This window comes from Pinus tabuliformis, chromosome 1_1 (assembly GCF_031772625.1).
Source record: "Pinus tabuliformis cultivar Carrire ecotype Pingquan chromosome 1_1, CPIR1, whole genome shotgun sequence".
Taxonomy (NCBI): Eukaryota; Viridiplantae; Streptophyta; class Pinopsida; order Pinales; family Pinaceae; genus Pinus; species Pinus tabuliformis.
Window position 1 is genome coordinate 330,005,072 of NC_142297.1, and position 13,934 is coordinate 330,019,005.

The 13,934-nt window shown below is 34.5% G+C and overlaps 3 pseudogenes; all 3 read right to left on the bottom strand.

The window, feature by feature from the left end:
* Positions 1-1,745: 1,745 nt before the first annotated feature.
* Positions 1,746-2,938, bottom strand: LOC149212903 (glutamate synthase 1 [NADH], chloroplastic pseudogene; annotated as a pseudogene).
* Positions 2,939-2,948: 10 nt separating this feature from the next.
* LOC149212904 (glutamate synthase 1 [NADH], chloroplastic-like) lies at positions 2,949-4,422 on the bottom strand (annotated as a pseudogene).
* Positions 4,423-10,368: 5,946 nt separating this feature from the next.
* Positions 10,369-13,934, bottom strand: part of LOC149212905 (glutamate synthase 1 [NADH], chloroplastic-like) — a 32,984-nt pseudogene continuing 29,418 nt past the window's right edge.

Consider the following 13,934-nt stretch of genomic DNA (forward strand, 5'->3'; position numbering starts at 1 on the left):
TAGATGAGATTATAATATCCATAGGGGCATTGGCTGCATCACCATTACAATTTTGAAGGCATTGTACCATCTGATATATTCCATGATCTTGTTTCCAATGATTTCAAGTAGGAAAAGGAGAACTTTTTCAAAATGATATAGGAATCATGGAAGGAAATGGATACTTATGGTGAAAGAGATGAAGGGTTGTAAAATATTAGCAAGAAGTTTCACATGAGTAGTGATTTGAACAACATAGACAAAAAGCTCAGCATATAGTAACCTTGTCATGATGGAATATCCATATCTAGCTAGTTTCTTTGTGTTATTGTCTACCTACCCAATAAGAGAGGTCTGAAAAAGTGATTGACATTTGGTGTCAGTGGTTGTTATAACTATATAGGAGAAGAATATGTAATGATTTCAATGTTGATCCTCATGGAAAAAATGGGTGGAATTGGCAGGCTTGCATGGAGATGGCTATACCAATGTCTAGAATCTAGAGAGTAGCATTTTCCCACAATTTACTTTCAAGTCTCCACATCAAGTCCCTTAACACCATATTTTAATATCCATGACAATGCAATAACAGATTCTGGAATATGGATTAAGGAAAACATATGACTCTATTATGTTCAGGAAATGTGAGAGAGAGGCATCTTGGACCTTGACAACAGATGTCAATGGAAAATTTTCCATCAGCAGAATATTTCCTATTGCAGTGAAGAAGTGAATTAGTAGCTAACAATCACCAATATATATGTGAAAACAATTTCAAGGAAACTAGTAGTGGCTACCACATTTTCAGCTTTGCAGGGACATCTCCATTTCACATGGCAGAGTAAAGAAGGCATGATCAAAATATAAAGGCTCTATCTGAAGAATACCCTAAAAGGATCTAGACCTAATCCAAAAATAGATGTCAAAACTCTACTAGCACACTATCTTTCGAGGGGAACCTCAATTATGCCACCAATCTATTTGGAGTACTTGGTAGGGAATCAAGATTATCAATCCCAACTTTCTGTGGGAGAAAACATGTGCCAGAATGTTAGAATATCTACTCAAAGAAAAGGTAACTAAAACTGATAAATTCCCAATTTTGGATTTTATAGCTAATCAATGTTGAACTCATGATAATTTTTAAACTAAACAACAGTACTCACTTGCAATTTCCTTGTACTTTTAAAGGAAGAGAAGGATTGCTTAAAACTAGCCATTACTATCCTTTAAAAAAAATTCTATAACACATGTTTCTATTATGGATTGGAAAAAGTTATTTCATGGATCAATCTAAAGGCCAGAACAGTAAGATGTGTAACTAGAAGGAAATCGTTGCCAAGTTTGAGAAGGTCATGTTGTCACCCTTCACAACAACAGTGATGAAATCAAGAAAGGATCAACAAATATGTAATTGCAATAATTGTAAAATGTATGTGCTAAATATGAATTCACAATAGCATCATAGCCATTGTACATAGGAAGAAAATGGGGTATAAATGTAAAGGATGAAATTTCCATTGCGATTGAAATGTCTTGTATAAACCCTTTTTCCACCACAAAGTCCTTGGACCAGGAAGTTGATGATTCTAAAATACCCCCTTGTTAGTATTAATGAATAGCAATGTGAGACACTCGAAGCAGAGCATGTGACCTTTGATACCTTTCACAACTTCAATAACAAGGTGTGTGAGTGGCCTATTTGGCATGTTGTTACCATTTTTCCTGGGGTCATGAATTTCTACAAAAATTTTTACAAGGAGCACTTATGTTTTGAAAGTGAAAATTGGGTGTTTATAATTGTCCTCCACTCTATCTTCGAAAGTTGTTATCAACTGGTCTTCCTTCATCACAAATTTATTTATCTAGGTAGCTACTAGTCTTCCTTCAACAATGGCCCAAACAAAAATTTATTTTCCATGTATACAATCACCAACAACAAAAATACCATCAACGATTGTTGCAAAATCGCAAAAGTTGGCTTTGAATTGTGACCTGTCATCCCTTTCCAAATCAAGCTTCTCTGCAATAATTTGTCAAACCAAATAAAAAAATTGATATTAGAGTGAAGAGGTAAATGGAGGAATTCTATAAAATATGGTGTGTATGTCCAATATCTTTTAGACACATAATATAAATGTTGAAAAGATGTGTATTCAATGTTATGGATTGGGAAGGTTGCAATATCACTGAATTACTCAATTTTCTAAAGAAGAAAACATAGTCCAACAATGAATGTTGTCAACTAAATTCAGATTGGACCTAAATCATTAGATTGTGCTTATCAATAAAAATTTAAAGTTTTATATCACCTTAGCAACAACTTTGATGCTTAGAAAAATATAGCTTACATGTTCTAGTCCAAGAAATCCCATTTCTAAGAAAACAAGTTATGCTTCTATAATCTCCTTTGTGCCCTCCATCTCTTTCAACTAGAACTTTCCACTCTCATATTTTTCCCATTTGACCTTGATCAATTCAAGCCCTTTAACATTTCCATTGTCATCATCTATAAACTTTTTTTCAACACTTCATATGACCTGAGACCTTTACCGAACTTGGTAATAGCTTCTTGGTGGCCAGGATCTACTCAGAAAACCTTAGGCCACTACCAAAAAGTGAACAAAGGTCCATAATCATGGAATTGTAGTAGCATACAACATGCTAGAAAATAATATATAGTTAATTTTTATTTAGATGTAGATGAGAAAAGACAAACCTGAGGCAAAAGATTCTTGGGAGCATGAGAACTAGGGGGTTGTGGAAGGAGCTCCAAATTCATAAAATTGCTATATCCATGTCTTATGGTTGTTCTTATACAATCAGTTCCAACATATCCTCCTGCAATGACAACCACCCTTTTCCCTTTTGTAGAAATATAGTTTCCATTTTGCAATCCACTGCCCAACAAACTCTTAGTATTTGAATGAAGGAAATCCATAGAAAAATGTATTCCCATTAATTCACGACTAAGCGCAAGAAGGTCCCTGCAATATATATATATAGATATATATATCTATCTATATATATATATATATATATATATATATATATATATATATATATATATATATATATATATATATATATATATATATATATCTATATATATATATATAGATATAGATATAGATATAGATATAGATATATATACACACTGTACAATAAGGGCCTCGACTTCTATGGCCAAAATTTGAATTGAAATAAAATATAGAAAGTGTAACTTGGTTTATTACATTACATGCCAAAAGAAGAGCATCATTTTCAATGCGAAGCTTCTCCACGAAGAAAGAGAATCAACTCCAACATTTGTATTCATAACAAAATTAACACCTTCCTCTACCATCAAATCAACATGTCATTGGATAACATCAAGTTTGTTTGTTTTTATATTACAAACTCCATAAATCATCAGATCTCCAATTCAATCAACACATTCATAAACAATGACATGGTACCCATGAGCTTTATTAATTTGATCAGCAGCATCCAAACTAGTTGGCCCACTTCCCACTATACCAAATTTCTTCCTACACCCAATCACCCATCCATATCAAGATCTAGTTCACCGCATCATAGAAAACAAACATATTATTTTCAAAATGATAAGCATCATAAGAATGGCATCAAGAATTATAAAGGAAAGACACATACCTTGTCCCCTTCTCATGTGGGCATGCAACCATCCAACCTTCTTCGAAATAATTAACAATGATGGAACATTTAATACTTTTAATAATATTGGATTTAAAATTATTCCTAGTACAAATGCACCTTCACAAGGGGTAGGGAATACACATCCAGTGAATTCTGGAAAATTATTTGTTTCCAACAATCGATCCAATGCTCCACACCAACACACTTGGTGCACTAATTCATTCCACTCAGGTATTGTTATCCCAAGAGAACATCCACTATTATCCTACATGGAGGAAAAAGTTTCACACATTCAAAATACAAACAAGTGTATAATCTAGCAAAACAAAAAATATACAGGAACAAGGAATGTAATTAAGAATCTCTCAATATACAAAAAGGAAAACACTCAGAATGAATATAAGTTATAACATATGAAGTTTCAATTTTATAACTACATTGGGTTTCACTTGATATTTTAATAAATAATTAGGGGAAAATAAATGATGTCTGGACTATAACCTGATGAAAAAATGGGGTTCCACAATTCATACACCTAGCTGATTGTGTCTTCAATAGTGGCCCTGGCCTATTTTCTTCAAGCACTTATTTTAGTGGCCCTGGAGATTTTTCCTCAACCACTTCCTTCCAATCATTCATCCATGCTGCAACATCTCTATATGAAAGACTCTCACACTCATACATCAAAAAACCATGGTGCTTAACTATATTATATATTTTTGGAGGTCTTTGTGCCACCACTTTCTGTTCACTTTGCTGCAAACTATATAGAAATGTTAGCCCCATGGCCAAGCAATCACACTCAAAATTTATACAACTTAATATTTGATGATGTTTTCAAATCATTTAAAAGAGTCAAGGATTTTATATGGTGGAGTTAATATTTGATGATGATATACATGTTATACAATTGGAATTAAAAATAAACAAAAAATGAGTTGAACTACATGAAAATGTACCTTGTAAGCCCTATCATTTTTTTTATGTTGATTTGAACCCACTTTTTCCATCTTCTTCAACTCCTCAAAGGAATTTTACTTCATCAAGCTAGACTCCCCCGCTTCATTCATAGTATTCCTAGCCTTCATTTCTTGCAACACTCTTTTATAGTATCGTGGGAATACTTTCACAAACTTTGGGAGGAAAGCTTCAAAATCAACAAGGACTTCTCTTGCCAGCTAACTGTTAGAGTGACATTAGTGTTGTTATATCATCATCTTTAGTGTCATTACATCATATTCCTCTTCAACATTTTCAAGGTCTACCACCTCAAGATTTCATCTTGAATCAAATTTTCCATCAACATTAAGAGCATAGGAAATACGTCCACTCATTCCAACTGCAAAATTCCTCCCTAATTCTCCTAAGATGACCACAGTTCCACCATCAATTTATTAATATGAATTATCTCTTGCTCCTTAAACCACTAATTTTTCACTTTAATTCCTCATAAAAATCCTCTATCCTTACATACCATTGAAGTATTCTTATCCACTTGTTTCCCCATATATAGCAACGTTCCAAATCACAATATTTTCTTTAGGATCAAACTGGATTTTTCTAGGAGGGTAAACCACGATATTTCCTCCTGATAAACCCTTACAAACATAATCATTTATGTCACCTTCCAACTATAGGGTAACACATGAGCAAAGGAATTCCCTAAGGATCTGACATGCATTACTTGTTATTTTACATGAATCGTGTCTGTGGGCAAACCCGTCATATTTAATCCTTTTGTAACTTCATGGCTAAGCATTCTACTAAAATATATATTGACATTTCTTATGGACATATCCATGTAAATAGGTATACCTTTCTCTAAATTTATATTTGAAATCCTAATCGATTCTTTTTCTAGGGCCATATCCATACCATAATCTTGGGCTTGAACATAATATTGAGCAACTTCTTGGCGAATTTCCACTATAGGCTGAATTAGAAAAGAGAGATCAATATTTTCAAGCTTCTCATTACTGTCTATAATCTCTTTATCCATATTTAGCATATTTTCACATTCGACCATCTCCTTTACATTTTTGAAACCCATCTCAAACATAAGTTCACAAACCTCTTTGGTAAGCATGAAGAAGAAATTAATGACATGTTCTGGTTCTCCTGCAAAATTTTCCCTTAAATCATGATCCTGGGTAGCAATACCAACCAAACATGTGCTTTTGTGACATTTTCATATCATGGTGCAACTTAGACTAATAAGGGGTAATGTACAAAAATCAAACTCTTTTGCTCCAAGGAGAGCAATTACGTTTGATTTCATTGTAATCCTCTGGTGTTTGTTTTGAAGAATTCTCTTACATTGATCACATTTGCATAGTTAGAATTCTCATTTTCACAGTTGGAAAGGAAATTGTGCATAGATTACATTTGCATAGTTTTCAAGGGAATCATGCATAGATTACATTGCATGGTTTGGCATCTTTTGATCCTTTGAATTGAATTGGAATAGTGAAATTTAAAGATCTAGTTAGGAAGCTCTTGTTTTCTGCATATTTGGTTGTTACATCATTGTTTTCACCTCTTCCCTGCACTACATAGCTTTCATCAAAAATGAAAAGAGTTATTTTCGTCATATTAGTTGCATCATAGATGTGTTCAAGTGACATGGAATTTTGAGCCTTGAAATTGAAATCTAATTCAAGATCAACTCTAAAATTGATCTTAATTAACCTAAGGAGCATTTGAAACTTCATGACAAACATAGAGATCTAGGCTAGATATGTATTCCGACATCTTTAAACTTAGGAGTTGTCATTTTTTACCAGTGTTACTTTCCAAGGGTCATATCTCATTCCACATACATAAGTGTATAGGATCGTACTCCATGTACCTTCGGGTATATTGGTGGTGCTCCACATACATAAGGTATATGGGAAAACTCTCATCAAATGGTTACACATTAGACAACACTACTACATATTGCACTCCCATGTACCGTCTAGTATATTTTACGAGTCCCCAATAGGTTGCTATCTGTCCATAGGTAACTGAGTCAGTCGTCTTGTATACCATGATACATCGAAGACAACATTTAGGGATATTTCCATGATACCATGATACCATGATATTTCCAAGGTGTATATTGTAGTTCACAGTTTCTTGGTAAGCCTTTATGCCTAGTTACCCCTTTGTTTTGTTTGTGTCTTAAATTTCTAAAATCAATTAATTGATCGCAAAACAAAATCCTCCCCATGGAACAACTCCTTAATGGATCTTAGGTTGAAACTAATGGCAATAGTTCTGAAGTCTACCAATCAAGGGAACGCCTCTGACGATAATCTTGGTCCTTTTCCTTATTTTGGAAATATTGGTGCTCCTTATATGGTGACATTGTCCCTTATGGTTCTTAATGTCCAGACTGCTTCTCAATCGAGTTCTCCTCCACCTGAATAAAATCAACCTCATGTTGATCCTAAAGTTAACCCTTTGCCTTCTTCACCTAATATTTCTTCATCCCTTTCTTCCTCTTTGTCTGGTGAAAGTCTTGATTCTAGTAACTAGGAAGCTAAGAAGAAGAAGAAAAGGACAAAGAAGAAGAAGCAAAATAAGCAGGGGGCAAACCAGGAAACCATTGCTACAGATGAAACTAGTATGGAAAAATCTTGTAATCAGCCTTGTAAAGTTAAATTCACTTGCATGTTATGTAAGGGTGAACACCTTCTTAGATATTGTCGTGGTATTCCCAAGGTATCAGAAGTTTGGTCCATTGGCTTACATTGGCCTTTGTTGTTAGCTTCTAGAGATCATGTTGGTGACAAATCTTCAACTACTGATAGTAAGGTCCATGGGAAAAAGGGTAAAGTTAAATTTCCCTATAAGATATGTGAAGGGAATCATCCTATTCACCTTTGTCCTTATATAGATGAAGCCACAAAAGTGTTGGAAAACCTTACCTTTCCCATAGAGAGTGAACTTCATATCATGGTTTGGTTTTTTCATTCCATCATCACCATCTGCTTGGCCAATCATACGCTTTCACTTAGTTTTTACCCTTTCCTAAGGAACCACTGCGATGAGTGGCCTTATTAGCCAACCTCTTGACCTCTATGTGTTTTGAGAAGTTCCATCATGATTGGAACCAGTTGCTACCCTTTATACCACTCGTTCCTCTAGGAGGAGTCATCTTTTAGCTCTTTTCAAACTCCCAAAATATGAAAATATTTCCGAGCACTTGTATTTTCAAACTTGTAAAATTAAATTAAAAGATGTCTACTCAGTATAAGTTTATCTCTTTTCTGGACTAAGATAGATTAACTACAAAAAATGAATACCTTAGTAGAACATGGCTAAGAGGTATTTTTTTTCCTTTTCAGACCTAAGGGGCTACCTACGAAAATGAACATCTCGAGTTTTCTTTTTTGCCTCTATTTTAAACTCTCTAAACATGAAAAAGAAGTCGAGTTTTCACCCTCGACTTGCAAAAAAATAAGATAGCAATGGACTCATCACTCATGATAGGACTGAACCACTCCTTTTCTCTGTTCGTTAAATATTATTAGAGGGATTCATTCGAAGGATGGACTTACTAATCAATCATATGTTATGCTCCTCAATCTTGTTAAAAAACAAAGAGGTACTAACGATTATGGTTGGAGAAATTGGGAAAACATTGCATTTGTTAATGACAGTGAGTCACTCTTGAACACAACACTCTTCCACTTTCATTTCCATGGTTGCTGGGTTGGGTAATCTGCTTATATTTCAATTCATCATACCTTCACAAAAATTCCATTTCGATTTTGGGTCAATGTTATCAACTCCATTTCAGTGTCGCCGGTATGTTCAAGAGAAGTCATTCAACTTATATATGTTTCAATAGTCTTAAGCCTTCATTCCATGTTTTCATTTCCTGATCCAATTCCATATCAACATCATTTTAAACATTTTGTCTCAATCACAATACGTGTTTCATGTCGTTGATGGGGGGTACATCAAGGCCCTCTTGCGACGAGTCGCTTCCTATCGACATAAACACACTATCTAGGAAGTTTACTTGAAAACACCCATCGGTACCTTGGTGCTTGCATACATAAATGGCAATTTTCCTCACTCTTGATGATAGGTTTACATCATTGGCCTTCGACCGAAATATTCTGTGTGGTGTTTGACATCAACTCATTTATTCACACCATACAGATTGTACTTAAGTACCTTGAGAGCCATTAACATCATCGATGGTTTCTCTCGCATATGTTAATGAATTACATCATTGGCCAGTAATCAGATGGTGTCTACCATGTTCAACCTCAACTAATTGATTCATATGATTAGAATTGTACATTTGTTGGTCGTGTGAATGAGGTAGAAGACCCCAGATCTAGTTTCTGCCATCCAGGCTGCGATTTCAAGATTATACAAGATCACTATGTTTGTTGGCAATGATCATACTGGCAGTCATCCAGTCATGGGTCCATCATCAGTCATCAATGGACATGTATTTTGATCATTATACATGTAATGTTATCTTATGTGATGATGGGTATGCCTCCCTCAGAAAAAGGATGTCATGATGTAAATGCATTGTAACAAAAGACGATCTCGTTAGTTGTTCTTGATCCTGACTTGTCACAAGGTAAATCACTTCAGTTATTAGACACCATCTCTTACTTTTCACTTTAGGGGGAACTATGTATAGGCTATTTCATCTAATCTCATCAATCATCGTCTGAAATGAATCATTCACATTCTTTTCCCCCTTTACATCATCATTTCACAAAGCCCTCTGCATGACTCTATCATTCCCCAGAGTTTCTACCCTAAACCACATCATCTGAGCCAATTTTAGAACCAACACACCCTGGCCTCTTGCTGGACAATGTTCACCTACAAGCTGCTCCACTGTGGATTGCATTGATCACCTACATGTTGTTTTCCTTTGCAGCTGTGTTGATTCTAGAAATTCAGGAAAAAGAGAGAGAGAATCCCAAAGCTTCCATTTCCATAAGCTTCCAGGATCTATTGTAACCATTTACCTCAAATAAAAATTTTGAATCCTATCCTATCCTACCTTGGAGTTTCCATCCCTTATCCTTAGATATCATCCTCCCAACAAGAATGGATCTTAACCCCAATATTGGTAAAATGATAAGAACTCCCAACTTATGTCACTCCTCTATATATTTACATCATTCTATATGCAAGGGTTGCCATTTGGAGAGTGATTCTACCCTTATATTGTTGTTGTGAAAGTTATCCTTTCATGCATTTTGGCTGATTGGAGGTGCACTTTGTGACAAAGGAAGGACAAGTCAAAAACTTGGAGGAGATTTTATACAAGATCAACACCTATTTATGGTTGTAAGTCACTCCATTTATATCAATACAAAGATTTCTTTGTTTTCCTATCTATGATGTCATTATTTCATATATTTCAATACCATGTTGATCTGTTGAATAAAGTAGATAGATGATGCTACATAGATCTTGTAGTTTCTTGGCTTGTGTTGTCTAGCAATGTAGGTTGTAATTTTGGTAGCTAGAGCTAGGATTGGAGCATTCAAGCCAAAGAAGGATCAAAACATATGACATATTCCAAGTAGGTTTCATCCCCTCATCTAATTACTTTAAGGAAAACATTGGGTCCTTTGTCATTCTGTTGTTCTAGGTTAACCACCGCACCTAAGGAAGATATTTATGTCTGTAGTCATGAATCTTGAATAACACCATGAAAAAAAAATAATAAGCCTAACAACATGTCTTGGAAATAAGTGAAAATTATGATGTTATCTCAGAAGATGTGCTCTCCCAAACTGTCACCAGTATCATCAATAACTTAACTTTTTTAGACTCCTTGAAAATAAAATTCCATACCTGAGCCATCTTAATCTGAATTTCATCTGCAATAGTAAGATAGACATTAGAAACACCAAACCTCCCACTTGCAACTTGTTTGATTTCACTTCATTTACCATTCATTGAGCCATCTGGGAGTGGTCCTAACCATGATGGATTCTCTCCTCCTTCACCTAAGGCACATAAACCAAAGCATAAATAAATATTAATATTGATGGTGCATGAATTAAGAAATTGGTCTATGGTATCTTTCAATGTCTTGTTTTCATAAGTAAAAACACATGTAGGATTTCTTATTCTTATTAGTTGTTGGAAAATTTTTGCTTATCCTAATATTGTTCCAAAAGATAGATGAAGATGCAAACCTGTATTAGATTTTCCTCCAATTTTATTGATTTCAATAGCCAAAGTTGTATGAGCCTCCAGTGAAAATGAACCATAACAAATAGCATCTATGAAAAATCACTTCACAATCTCACTAGTAGGTTTAAATTCCTCTAAAGGACTCTTCCTACCTGGTACTTAAATTTAAGCATCCCTCGCAAATTCCAATGTTTGTTTAAATCCTGAATTATTTTAGAGTATTTCTTATACACTGTAACACTGTTTGTGCAAGATTCTTCTTGAATATTTACAATGGTTTGTGGGTCATTTAGATGCACTTCACCATATTTACACCAATGATGGTCACTAGGATTTGGAAAAGCATGTGCATCAACATTCCCTTTGGGTGAAAGATGATTAGGAAATGCCAAATTATGCAAACAAAGTGTATCTTGAGAAAGCATCTCAAACGTTTCCCCCTCCACCCGACTTGGTGTTCTAGTAAAACACCTTTCAAAAACTTTTGATGAAATTCCAAGTGCCTTGAAAATTTGAGCACCTTTGTCAGATGCCAAAGTAGAAATTCCCATCTTTCCTAAAACCTTCAACATGCCATATTTACTTGCTTTGATGTATTTCTGAACCAACTCTTTTTTAGTATGTAAGTTTCCATTCTTCTTTGGTGGGATTTTACCATCAACTATAGTCTCCATATAGCTTCAATTTCTATGTAGGGGCATATAACATCTGCTCCAAACCCTACTAGCATGCAGAAAATGATACACTTTGTGTGGCTCCCCTGACTCTATAATCAATCCAATTTGATTTTGCTCTAACTTTGAGACAAGATGGTGATGCACAACACCAACAACTAACAGAGAACTAATAGGGACCCGCTTGGATGATGTAGCTGCAAAAGTCAAGATCTGTTTAGTGACACTTTCATCCTTATTGGGGTTAGGAAAATTTAACCACTATCTATATAAGGGAAAATATTGTATACAAATAACAATGATTAAAGTCTATTTTTGCTATTATAATAACCATAAGATACAAGTTGAGGAAGGCATTTATATTACCCACCTCTATCTGATAACACTAGTAATTTGTAACCTTCACAAATTGCAAGACAAGTCTCTGAGCATATCCTATCCAAGTTCTTCTACAATCCTCTGGAGCCATGTTCTTTTGGAAATGTGATATCATCACTCTAGTATGCCAACCTCGGTAATTCATTTTTATATTTCTTTTGTTTCCTCAATGGAAAGAATAGGACCTTTAAGAGAAAGATGATGGCACCACTTCTCACTAGTTTTTGTAAGATCCCATTCTGTACCAATCATGCATTCCATTGAGGTGAAAATTGCTTCATGAATTGGATCAATAGGAGGGTTTATTACTTGACAAAACATTTGCTTGAATACTCAAATATTATTTTTGGTCTATTTGACATCACAACTAAAGGTGTATCATTCCCCATGGAACCAAGAGATTTTGTTCCATATTTTTCCATAAGAAGAAACAAAATTTCAAAATCCTCAACTGTATGCGTGGAAAATGAAACACATATTTTTAAAAATGGCTCATAAAACATGCAAACATACATTAAAAAAATACCTGATAGAATATTTGCATACAAACTACTTACCCATAAGTCTTGATAGAATATTTACATACAAACCACTTACCCATAAGTCTTCAATGGTGACAACAAGCCATATATTCCCATGTTTTCCATTGTATCATTCAAACCATCAACCTGTAAACCAATATAGTCAACAAGTTATGGAAAGTTTATATGCCACATCCAAGTTACCCAAGTTATATTGAGAATTCAGAAATCACCTTTGCTGATCCAATAACTTGTTCATGCACTTTCTGATTCTGGAACAAAATAGACAATATCTTTGAGGGTAATATTTTATCTCTTTATCCATTTTGCATAGGGCCATGACATGGAATAATGATTTTTTAAGGCCTCATCATCCACAATACCATGTTTTTCAAAATATACAAGCAACATCATGCCAAGATTAAGCCTTCCCTTATGGAAAATATACTTAGGTGGAATATCTACAGCTGTCCTTCTTCACTTTCCATGATAACTCACGCACTGTAGGTTACATAGAAATGTCTAGTACGTATTCCATTACAATCTAGACCACCATGACTGCAATGTTCGAAAATAATAGCAAGATTTACATGGTTATTATCTATGTGATAGAAACTTGAAAAGTATGTGCCCATTAAAATAATTTGTTTATTTATTAGTGAGAATAACTTGTATGCAATGGTATTGAAATGTTTACATGCAATACTTATTGAAAGGTTTACTATTCAAAATGTTGGTCTCGAAAGGCCTTACTCAATTGATCCTGACTACAAGTTTAATCCTCCTTAGCCAAATAAGGTTGTGCCAGTGAATACTTTCTGGGTTGATTGTGACATAATAAGCAGTCCATTTCCTTGGAGAATTGTAGATGCTTAGAATAGATAACCATCTTGGGCCATTATAAACCTCTCTTCTCAGTTCATCACCTCAAATTTTGTTTTCTGGTGATTTCATGGAAACATCCTTATTCATTGTAGTTTCATATCAGATTTTTAAATATGTAGTCTGAAAGTCACATTATTAGAAAATAATGACTTATGAAAACACCATATGTGGTTTCAATTATTTTAATCCTGAGAAACAGTTATTCAGAATGCAAGTAAGTTGGGTGTGGGGGGTGATTATTTATTTCATTAAATAGTTAAAAACTAATTTTTAAAAATTCAGTACAATTTTTTATTATTTAGTTAAATTATTTATATATGCAATTGGAGTTTTGATATCAATGTCCCCATAGTAACCAAACTAAGTTAATGTGACCAGAATATCTCTGGTAGACTTCAAAGAGAAAAGAAAGGAAAATAAGCATGCAAGCCCAAATGATGCTCGAAAAGAAAGCCATAGAGAACCCTTCAAGTCTAAATGAAACCTACAAAGAGAGCCATAGACATTTCCAAATGGTTAAGGGGACGGAGAACAAAGAGGTCCAAAACCCAGTTCCTGAGGACAAATAATATGGTACATCTGTGATATGCATTGTGAACTTGAGTTTTCTATGACCTAGGGGTTCTCAGAGCACAAAAGGAGACTATACTTATTTCTATCAAGATTC